The sequence below is a fragment of the Silene latifolia genome, chromosome X (genome assembly GCF_048544455.1).
Source record: "Silene latifolia isolate original U9 population chromosome X, ASM4854445v1, whole genome shotgun sequence".
In the NCBI taxonomy this organism is placed as follows: domain Eukaryota; kingdom Viridiplantae; phylum Streptophyta; class Magnoliopsida; order Caryophyllales; family Caryophyllaceae; genus Silene; species Silene latifolia.
This window is the reverse complement of record NC_133537.1, coordinates 241193122-241205146: the sequence shown is the minus strand read 5'-3', so window position 1 is coordinate 241205146 and position 12025 is coordinate 241193122.

Sequence of the window (12025 nt, the reverse complement as noted above, 5' to 3'; positions counted from 1 at the left end):
TTCCTTCGGATAGGATTCAAAGGCATTCCCGGGAAGTATCCCTGGGATTTGAGCATGTGGTTGACCACTAAGTTAGAGTAGGGATTGAAGTATAAGGGTGCCAACTCACTTTCTATGACATTTATGCTATGGAAGCCCCCAAGTTCATATACTGGATCCGCAAGGACTTGATTACTTGACTTCTTTTCGATTATTGCCTTGATGGGTGACGAAGTGATCGTCACCACTTTACCATTTAGTGGGATTTTAATTTTCTGGTGGAGGGTGGATGTTACCGCTTTGGAAGCATGAATCCAAGGTCTTCCCAGAAGTATGTTAAAGGATGCTTCAATGTCTACTATTTGGAAGTTAACCTTTCGCTCAATCGGCCCTGTGGCTATGGTTAGGTTAACAAGTCCTACTACCTTTCGTCGTGTACCATCATATGCGCGAACACCTTGGTTGGTAGGGGTCCAATCCGACTCTTTCATGCCCAATTTGTATGCCGTTTTCAAGGGTATGACATTGACTGCGGAGCCATCATCTACCAAAGTCATTGGCACATTCTTCTTTAAGCAAATGACAGTGATATAAAGAGCCAAGTTATGACTAGCACAAAAGGGTGACAAATCATCATCCGAGAAAGTAATAGGATTACTTAGCTTTGGTGATTCTTGGAAGACCAAGTTGACTACGCCATGGGGTGTGGAGTTAGGTGCCACATTTAGTTTGGCCAAGGCTTGCAGTAAAGCTTGGTGATGTGGGAATGAGCTTGCGACTAGTTGCCAGACTGAATGATCATCCTTTGTCTTCTGTAGTTGCTTTAGCAAATGATCGGTAGAGTCATCTTCATTATCATTTGGCGTGACCACATTGGTTGGACCATTCGCTATGGGACCATTTTGAGAAGTGTTTTGGTATGGGCGTCCGGAACGAGTAAGGTAGTCTACATCTTGATCTTCACAATTTTGGACTATTTGCTCACTGATTTTGACTAGGTAGTATTCAGTGAGATACTCATCTTCATCATCATCGGCCCATATTCCATTGACAGTAGCAAGTTCCCTCATTCTTATGATTTCGACCTCCAATTGGATAATTTGGTCGACTAGTTCATCAACCATGGCTACTACTTCTTGCATCGTAGTGTTTTGAGAGACGATTAGTGGTGCACATTCTTTAGGTGTTGTGTTGGGATCACGTAGGGTTGCCACTACACTCTCTAGTACCATGACTTGCCTATTCACACTTTTTGCCCATGCAATGAAATCGGTGATGGTTGGGGAAATGGTAGAGTAGTTCCCTTAATTCTCCATTGCATGAATTTCATCTTCGACTGAAGAAATGAGGTGTGAACAATCTATGGTAGATTCTTCACTTGTAATCACTAGTATTTAAAGAGGATTCTGAGTGTTGTTAGGCTTAGCTCCAGGGAGTATTGGTAGGCGACCGTCTTCAATCATGTCTTGAAGTACATTTTTCAGTTTGTAGCACTTTTCTCTATCATGTCCCTTGTCCCTATGGTATTCGCAGTACGAATTCTCATCCCAGAACTTGGATTTCTTTTCTGGTTCGGGTGTAGGGCCTATGGGTTGAAGTTTACCCAGTTTCATCAACCTTTTTAGAGCATTGGAATATGTGTCCCCAATATTTGTGAATTTCCTTGGTGGAGTAATCTTCTTAGATGGCTCGAGAAGGCTAACTTCATCAGTTTTGCTAGTAGAGCCGTAAGAACGACTTGTTGAGCCTTGATATCCACGACCTACCGTTTTGGACAAGAGCCCTTTACGGATGTCATCTTCGATCCTTGTTCCTAGTACGGTTAAGTCTTTGAAGGTCTTAATGTTTTGGTACCTTAAATGACTTGCATAGATGGGCTTTAGGTTGTCCACAAAGTTTTCAACCAGGGTAGCTTCATCTGTACGTTCAACAAGTTGAGTACTAGTCTTCCTCCACCTACTTAGGAAGTCGGTGAAACCTTCTTTGTCATTTTGGGTAAGAACCTCTAAAGTGCGCATGTTGACTTGGATTTCAGCATTATCCGTATATTGCTTGGCGAACTCAATTGCGGCATCGTCCCAGGTAGCAATTTTCTTGTGCTCTAGAGAATAGAACCATTGTTTTGGGATGGTGTCAAGAGATGAAGGAAAGATCCTTAAGAACATCTCGGGTTTAATGCCTTTGATAGACATGTAATCCTTAAAAGCACGGATATGGTTTAAAGGGTTTTCATTCCCCTTGAATTTAGGGATATCCGTCATAATGAAGTTGGTTGGCAACTTGGAGCTCACGACTTCATATTTGCGAATATTTTTCCTATAAATGTCATCCCCTTTGAGATACATCAATTGTTCCTCCAAGTATTGGAGTCGTTTTTCAGCTGTAGTCATATCTATGGGAGGATTTTCGTCCCCGAAGTTATTCACAAATTCATCAGACAGTTCACTTTCTCGAGGAGGCATCCTTGTTTCCACGGCATATATTCGGCCCTCGGTTGTGTCAAGGCAATCATACACTTGGTCTTGAGTGACTTGGAGACGAGCTAGTGCCGCTAGGATTTGATCATTACCATTCTGGGGTTAGTTGTGGCTCACGTCGCTTGTTTCAGGCCTCTTGGAAACTGAATAAGAGATGGACGACGAATCAAAACACGTTTGACCATTCTAGCACACTTACTCGAAAAAGGGAATGTTTTGACTCGTGAAGTAGGAGTGTGCCACTTGTGTCAAGTGAGTTTTGAGGAAATGACAAAGGTTGAAAATGTTGGTCCTAGTCAACTTTAGTGTAGTTGTAGGAGTGGACTCGAAGTGAGGTTTTGAAATGGGTTTTGAGGCCCGAATTTTGACTCGATAATTGGACAGAGTTTCGACTGGTTTTGCGCTAATATTAGGCCTATGTTTCGAAAATTTTACATTTTAAAAGGGATTTTGATTTTACAAAAATCGTCATGGTTTTGTTTATAAATGGTGATCACATATGGTAAAAACATTATACAAGCATTATAACGGGATGCTGAGTGCATTTAGAAGGGTTTTGGTTTAAATGGGTGGGTTGCCATACCGAACAATCAAACCCGAGGTCTGTGGAGAGGCTCGTACCAAACAAGAGTAAGGCCGATTCCTAGTCCATTTCCTCAAGTAGTGAAAGTCCTTGATACAAACAAGAGTAGGTACCATGGTATGGATGACGTCAATCGCTATCCCTCCTTAGGCCCAAATAAGAATTAGGACCGTTTAGACGGGACGATTGGTCGAATGGGTTGGGTTGGGCCTAGGAAGGCCGAATGAAACGATCTAGGGAGATCGAGTTATGAAAACCGACAATTGTCTTGTACAAACTATTCCCTAACCTTGTTTAAGTTTCACCCTTTTGGCTACACGTAAGTGTATTATCCCCAGCGGAGTCGCCAAACTGTGGACGCGGGCCCACGGGGGCGAAAAGCGAAGCAAGCTTTTCCTCTTTGTTTGTTTTGCATTTGTGGAGTCGCCACCAATTTATTGTGGAAAATTGGAAACTGTTCCAATACCTCGTGTCATGTCAAGACACAAAGTAATGACATGAACACTAAGCACTCGTTACCCTTAGCATTCTATGTCTAGAATGACTCTCGTGGATGCCAATGAACACGGATGTTCACAGAGATCTGGAGTAAGGGGTGAGGGTACGTATTAGGAATCTCTTTTGATCGAACACCTAATCCCGCCCTCCTCGATAACGGCCTCTACTAATGATTAGGGAAAATCGTCTATACTTGATATGTTGTCGATATACAACATCCATTAGAATAATCCTAGCATGTGAGAATTAACACTAAGTCGGTTATCACGTAATTTAACATACAATTAATGTCGAGGTAGAAATTTAGGTTAATTGCATGTGAAAGCATACAAGCAATATAATAAAAGAAATACAATAAAGGAAAATTACAATAATTACATCTGATTAATTGATTTATGTCGAAAATACATTTAAAACGGATGGTTTTAGAAAAGAAAGAAAGAATAAATAAACAAACAGAAATTAGGTGATAATACGATTAATTGTAAATTAAATACGTAATTAATAAACTAGGTCAAGGCAGAAACGGGAGTTCAGGGACAGAAATCAACCGAGAACAGGCGCAACAGAGCTGCGTCACTTGGAAGAGGCGCAGCAGTCGCTGCGTCTAATCCTGGGGTGAGTTCTGGCCGTGAAGCCGGAACCGCATCTCGTTAATGTTCATTGATGAATTTAATGCTTGATTAATGGTATTTGACTCAGATGGAAGTGATTAACAGATTATTTACATGTGATTGAGGTCTTAAAAACGATAAAACATGAATGAAACCGATTAGAACGAATTATATACAAGATGAGACTAATTAATGAATTAAACAAACCAAACAAATTAATTAGGTTAAACAAGTTATTAATGATGAATTAATGATGGTGACGGTAAATAACAGATGCAAATATATCAAAGATGAATTCCAGAGATTCAATATGGGTAAATCGAATCTCTAAAACCCGAATTGACTTATTGACGAAAACCCGCAAATATGGATTATAAGGGATTTAAGTCGGGATTTTGACATATGAATTAATTAATGATCATTAATGAATTACAGGTCAAAATTATCATATTCAAATTGTTATGTTAATGAAACAATGAACAATTGATAACAAAGCGAAAAACAAAAGGACGAACAAAAGACGAAGGAAGAAGAAAGGAAGCAGGAACTGCGGCAGCGTCACGAAGAGGCGCAGCAGTTGCTGTGTCCTTTCTCGACGGTTGTCTTCTAATAATCCGTAAAAAGGGTTTTAAAATAAGGTTTTACAAATCGGTTTTAAGAATACTTTCGACATAAATCTTACAATATTAATTACGATAATAAAGAACAATAAACAAAAGAAGGATTTACACCCTCAGACTTACTTGTTTGACGAAACGAGATTGACTAAGTTAACGTTTAGTGATGCTCGACTCGAATGTACGACGAAAGTGCCCTCTAGGAGGAAAAGGAATAAGATTGATTAATGTTGATTGATGTGGAGTTGGTCAAATTGGTCTGTCATGCAAAACGAGGCTGGTACTCAGAAAGATCCGAGCTTACGTGGTCGAAAGTTCAAGCACGTAGACGCCAAAAAGTAAGAACGTGGTCTAGAATGCAAAGAGATAAGAGAAGGGCGGACACTCGCATGAGAAATATGTGAGACCGAAGGTCTCTATTTATACTAATCACACGAAAGAACTAGGGTTTTCGGAGAAACTTTGGAAGTGAATCTCGAAAAGATACGAAAAATACGCAGAAAAGGACTGAGGAAGAGGCGCAGCATGAGCTGCGTCATTATGAAGAGGCGCAGCACTTGCTGCGTCCTTTCCTCAGTGGTTTCCTCCTGCGGAAGAAAGATTTACGCGTTTCTATTATGGAATAGCAGATTAATCTCGTTTCCTTAATATTTTGTGTAAATATTACGGGAGATATTTTACCAAAGATCAAAAGATTGGAAAATATGGAATAAAAATATCCGGAACATTCCAGAACGTTCTGACTCGGTTATTAGAAAATGAAGACGGTTTTTTTGACCCGGACTCCAAATTTACTCTAATTACTGCCAAAAAGACCGTATCGGCACGTAGATGACAATTAAGAGGTAGACACAAGTGTTTGAGCGATCACTTGACGATAAACTTACGAACTGTCACAAATCATTCCGTATACCAAACATGCGGCCCAATCATCACCGGGTGGTTTGCGGGAGGTGCAAAAATGAGGTATCTACAGAGCCCCCACTTTGACTGAGGCTTGGACAAGGTGAAAGTCAAAGTATAGCCATCAGGTCAATCAAAGATTACAACCTGACGACTATGGCGACGCGAGGCGGCTCAAGTGGTCTGAGCCAAAGACCTGTCGTCGGGAACATTTTAGAGTCTGTCGACTATCGGGGAGGGTCGTTTAAAGTCCATTAGACTACGTAAGGAGGCTCGCCAGCCATAAAAAGAGACCATACCTAAAATTCCTTGAAACTCCAGGGGAAACAAAACGCGATATTGGGAGGAGGCAGCAGGACGTAGTCAGGAACTGCTGGGGGAAATCTTCTTGGGTCGGCTTCAAACAAACTTCGGAAGAGCTTGGGGTCGATGTTGATCTCCATATCTCGAGAGGGACGATTTCCTGTCCGTGAACTCTTGCTGGGGGAACATAATCGGGAACTGATCTCTATGTCTCGAGAGGGACGATCGTCTGTCGTGAACTCTCGCTGGGGGAACATAATAAAGGTGTGTCGAAACACCTGTCAGAGAATATTCGTTCGTTGTGACAAGAAAGGTCATGGTAAAAATATAACGACAGTTTGCAGTTGGCTTGGAAATACGGGTCCGGGCGAAGAATAAATGTCAAACGGACCAAATATGTGATATGACATCAAGGAAGAGGCGCACCGAAGATGGGCCCACAAAATAACGAACTTATAACGAATCTTCGAAAATTCATATGGAGGGAAACTGAGGAAGAGGCGCAGCAAGAGCTGCATCCCTTAGAAGAGGCGTAGCACTTGCTGCGTCTTTTCCTGGGCGTGGCATTCCTGAGTAAAAACCCGATGAAACAGGGGTTTTGTTTCATTATTTCGAAACACAAAATCCTAATTTCTCTCTCAAATTCCAACCATTTCTCGTCAAAATTTGATCAAAAGCTTTCATTTGCCATGACTAATCGAGGTATGTGTATTATTTTTGCATTAATCTTCTATAATTGATCGAATTGGACCGACAAATTAGGGTTTTCAACCCTAATTATGTCGAAAATTTGGGGCTTTTCCCCCAAATGATTTTTCCTTTCAAAATTGACCTTGTAAATGGCTAATTGGTAATATAAAGATCATAACCATGCATTTTTTTTGAATTTTCGTTGAGTTTTGAGCATTTGAGTGAAATTGAGACGGTCTCACAGCTAAACCGTAAATCGCTTCGAAAATAGCCTTAGGATTACCCATTTGTGACAAAACTTGATATTTGGAATCCTTGTATGATGGGTAAACTTCCTATCATCTCGGAATTTTGATTTGTGACGGCTTTTTCAGGACACTTTTCTAGGGCATAATCGCCGTTATAACGAAATGATGTCGAAATTCTGACTCGAACCCATGACTAGGCTTCAACTTAGGCTTGACTTGACCCAAATTACCACATGAGCGGTCGGGTTTGTGGGAAAATGGCAAAAGATGGCGAGAAAAGAGCGATTTCGGAGCTTTGAAAACTCGAAAATCCTCTAATTAAGGCTTGTCGTCACTTAACGCGACCTAAATTCACTTCAATTTTACAGGTGATGAGGCTTCTACATCAGAGAGAGCTCCCATGGACGTGGATACTGCTATTGACTCTTCTTGTTCGCTTGAGGAGGCGTTAGAGCGGGGTTTTACCGTCGCGGTGACGGCTGCTGAGGACGAGGTCCTTAAGGAGGAGGTTCTTGAGGAGGAGGAGGAGGAGGAGGCCCGGAGACTGGCCAACATCGGACGAGGTGGTCGCCAGCTGAGGGGAGCACCTGCGTGGGCTGAAACTTGGGACAGCCGGCACCTACTTTGGGCTGCAGAGGGTCACCTGTCCTACAGGACGGTGAAGAGCTTGGTAAATCGAACTCATCACTCTTTCATTCATCTTCTTTCATTTCTTTTTGTTATTCCTTTTCTTCTTCATCCAAGCTAAAGATAGCTCTTATTTCGAATCCAAATAGGAGGCCGGGAACATCAGATCGTTCTCGGGTTACACAACGACGATGGGGTGCTACGAGAGGCTGTCGGCTGAGGAGCGAGCCATCATCGAGCGGGGAGCGTTCGGTGCTTTGGTGCAGGCTTGGAGGGATATCACGAGGAGGAAGCTTCGGGCTAACCTCAGCCTGGTCCGAGCTTTCTTGGATCGATTTTGGGACACGACCTCCACATTTCACATGCCTTTTGGCGAGGTGGGGGTCACGTTGGAGGATTACGGCATGATTTCTGGTTTGCCGTGTGGGACTGAGGTGGTGGAGTGGCCGGAGACAGCCATGCGGGTAGAGTCGGATGAGCTAGGAGATTGATCGGCTGGAACTTGATGCCGAAGGCTGTTGCGGTACCCGGGTTGGTGCCTAGTTCTTACGTCCGGGGCTATTTTGCGGGGAAGACCCCGACGTCGGTGGTGATCGAGGGGAGGGAGATGGCTCCTCCTCCCTGTACTGCAGAGCAGAGAGTCCGCTTGTGGCTCTGGTGGTTTCTGTCTTCGATCTACCTCGGAGACAAGGGAGAGAGGCTATCGACGAAGCTCCTTCCCTTTCTTTCTGATCTGAGCGACCTAGTCCGTTGGGACTGGGTCACTACCGGTTTTGCGGTCCTCATTCGCTTTATAAGGGCTATGGTTCGTCCGGAGTTGATGGAGAAGGGGACTTTTCTTGCCGCTGTTGGACCTGGACTGTTGTTGGAGGTATGAACCCTCATTTCATTTCCTGAAAGATCATTTCCTTTTCTTATCGAATCACGAAAGATCGTTGTTGACTATCTTGTTTTACAAGCATGGGTGTACTCCTACTTTACGAGCCTCGCGCCCAAGAGGACGGAGCCGGTGGAGAGGGCCTATCCCGATGTGAGGGATTGGGTGAAGTGTCGTACGAGGATCCGGCGTTCCTTTCACGACTTCTGTCGACGGGAGGTGAACGCTCTTCAGTTGGATGGCGTGAGTATTTTACCTTGCGTTGTTTGTCCTTCTTCTTTCTTTTTAGAACTGATCATAAGAATGGCCCTTCGTTTGCTTTTCTTAGTGGGTGCCCAGGCCTTGGGTGGACTACACTGGCGCTCCTCCCTTTGTGTCTGAGGTCCTTCGACCTAGGAGCTCGAGCCGGTTGCTACTTAGGACGTCGATGGGTCATGTGTGGTACTTGGGCGAGCATTTGGCTCGTCACTTCTCTCGGGATCTCTTGACGGTTCCCATCGATCTTCCTCGGACGATGTTCAGGGAGCCTTCTGAGGCTGAGAGGGAGGCTGACCTGGCAGGCGTTGGTGGTGACGCCCTCCTTCTTCCTGGTGAGGACTACTCGGCGTTCCTTTACGGAAGGTTGGCGTACTGGCCGGTCGTGGTAAGTGTTTTACTCTTAATTTTGATCATTTTGAGAACACGATGAGTGATCATCGGTTAATTGAAATTATTTGACTTTGCAGGAGGTCGAGGCGGCGGGCATCGAGCCCCCAAATTACCCCGAGACCCTTGAGTACACTGATGCGACGGGAATGACGACGATCTCCGAGCTTCGCGACTTTGGCGTGACTGTGACGGATGCTGGCTTGGACGAGTGGCAGCATCTAATTCGGAGGGTGAGTCTTCTAACTTGTATGATTTTGTGTAAGAACACATTTGCTTGAGTTTGTCCAATCGTGAAGAATCTCTTCTTTCGAAATGCAGGTTGCGCCATCCCGGTTCGTGGCTTTTTGGAGGGTAGCCAACCAGTTGCGAGCTACTGCCGTCGAGGCACTTGTTGGCGGTCGAGGACATCAGGTATGAACCTTCCGTTTACTTCATTTTCGAATTTTCTAACTTTCCTTATTGTTTGGAATGATTGAGATGAGCCAATTCTTGTCGTTTGCAGAGGGACCGTGACCTGGAGCGAGAGCTAGCCCAGTCTCGGGAGGAGACAGCTTGCCTGCTGAGGGAGCTCAAGGTCCGTGACGCCGAGGTTGCTGCTCTCGAGGCGAGAGTTGTTGAGCTAGGCGGCGACCAGCAGTAGTTTGCTTGTTGTTTTTTTGTCTTCGGCAGTATTTTGCACTTTTTGTACATTTTTAGGACCTACATTTTGGACATTCGGACTTTGTTTTGCGGCTCGAGCCCCCAGTTTGGTGTACATATCCCCTCTTGGTTGTATATATGATGTTCTGAGTGCCTTTCTTTGCTTTGGGTTGCTTTGTTTGTACTGCAGTTAGCTTTGAATAGGTTTGGTAGATGACGGTTTATGTCGTCATGCTGCCGAAATTTACACAGAAATCACATAGAACATACATTTGTACATATGGCCTAAATTAACGCAAAAAAAAAATGCAAAAAATTTGCCGGAAATGACCGGACGGTAGGGAGGGCTACCCCCTAAAAAAAGGAAAAAAAATAGAAACATATAAGTTTGAAATGTAATGTGGGACGGGAGTGAAATGATTCCCCAAATAAGAAAATTAAAAAGAAATGTATAAGTTTGAAAATGAATAAATTAAATTGGTGAAATGATTCCCCAAAAGAAAATAAAAAAAAAGGAATGGATAAGCGTGCTAAGATGACGAAAATGTCGATATCGCCTCGAAATGCGGGCCCGTGGAATTAGGAAACACGAAACATGGCAATTTGACGGATTTACCAAAATAATAACCCGTATGAATAGGAAATTATTATTTGAGGAATTAGGAAAGATCCAACGCGAAAAAAACACAGAAAGAAGGCTGAGGAAGAGGCGCAGCAGGAGCTGCGTCCCTTTGAAGAGGCGCAGCACTGTTCCCCAGTGTATCCGTCCTGACGGATTTTAGGAAACAGTTTTTAGTATAAATAGAGACGTCAAGGGAGGTTTTATTCACATAATTATTTCGTCTTTCCTTCGTCGTATTACATAAAGCTCTCAAAATAAGCATACATCATGAACACTCTCGAAATTCGTCTAAAAGAATGGACAAATGAGTTCTCCAATGTGGAGAAACACGACATGGGTGCTTATAATTTTGGATCACTTTTGAGCTTGAAGTTGATCAAGGTGGTCAAACCGTTGCAAGATGCTTGTCTTGATTATTGGGACCCGAATTATCACGTATTTGCCTTCCCCGGAGGCGACATTTGCCCATTTCCCAAAGAAATTGCTGCGATTGGTGGTTGGGACCCGGAACATTTGCCTGTTATTCCCTCTACTTCTCAAGGATATAAGAACAAGTTTAGGGATTTTCTTGGGTTGACAAGGGCTGAGGTGGACCGTCTTGTGACCTCAAAAGGAGTGCGAATGTTAGACTTAATTGATCGATTCATCAATAGGGCAGATCCCACTATCTCATATGTTGCCAGGCGAAGGGCATTCGGGTTTTGCCTACTACATGTATATGTCCTTAAGGAGCATGTTGATGAGGATTAGAGAGGTGATCCTCGTTATTTGAGCCTGATTAAGCCAATAGAGCTGCGCAGGAGCCCAGCTTGCTTGTGTCTAGGAGAGATCATGTTGGGGTTAGATAACAGGAAAGCCAACCGTGACCTTCCGTATCTGGGAAGTCCCATTATTTTGCAGGTAAAAGAATAAAAAAAATCCTTTTTTTTTTGTTTTCGCTTTGTTTTCGATTTTTTTTTATCGTTTTTTTGTATCTAATACCTGCTTTTGGTAGGTCTGGCTTATGGAGCGTCTTCGATTGATCGAGCCCCCAGTTAATGTTCCTTCTTATCATGCTCGCTCAATCGCGATGAGGACCAGGCTCTACATGGTGGACTTCACTCGAGTCTGCAACTATTGGGAAAAAAAATTGAAGAGTGACGATGGCCCCTTGATTAGATGGATCGTACCATGGTGGCATCTAAAATCTGTCACTAGAGTATCATCCTTGGATCCTACCCGGTCTGTGCGCATTCCTAGCTTGGTGTTTATGATATGCATCTTCCCAGAGAGGTTGATGAGGCAGGTTAGATTGAAGCAGATGATTCTGAAGCTTGACACTGTCCCCGCAGACTGCCGTGGCGCTTACTACCAAGAGTCTAAGAGAATGGGCCATCAAATGGGCTCAAAGAAATATGTGGTTCTTGAACTCTTCTGTTAGTGCTCTATGGGTGTCGGATTCCTATCTGCGGTGGAGGAAAGCTACTACTCCGGAGGAGCGCGAGAGATTGGGGAAACGCGAGCCTGTTGACTACAAGGTTCGTGATGTAGAAAAGGAGAAAAAGAAGCATCTGACTGGGTGATCGAGGCCATTTCGTGTTCACAATTAAGTATATGTGGTCGTTGGTCAATGGTCGATACAAAACACAATTTATACTTCACAAACAACTCTACAATTAGTAAAGAGGCAAGTAAAGGTCGGATCCCAAGGGACGGGTATT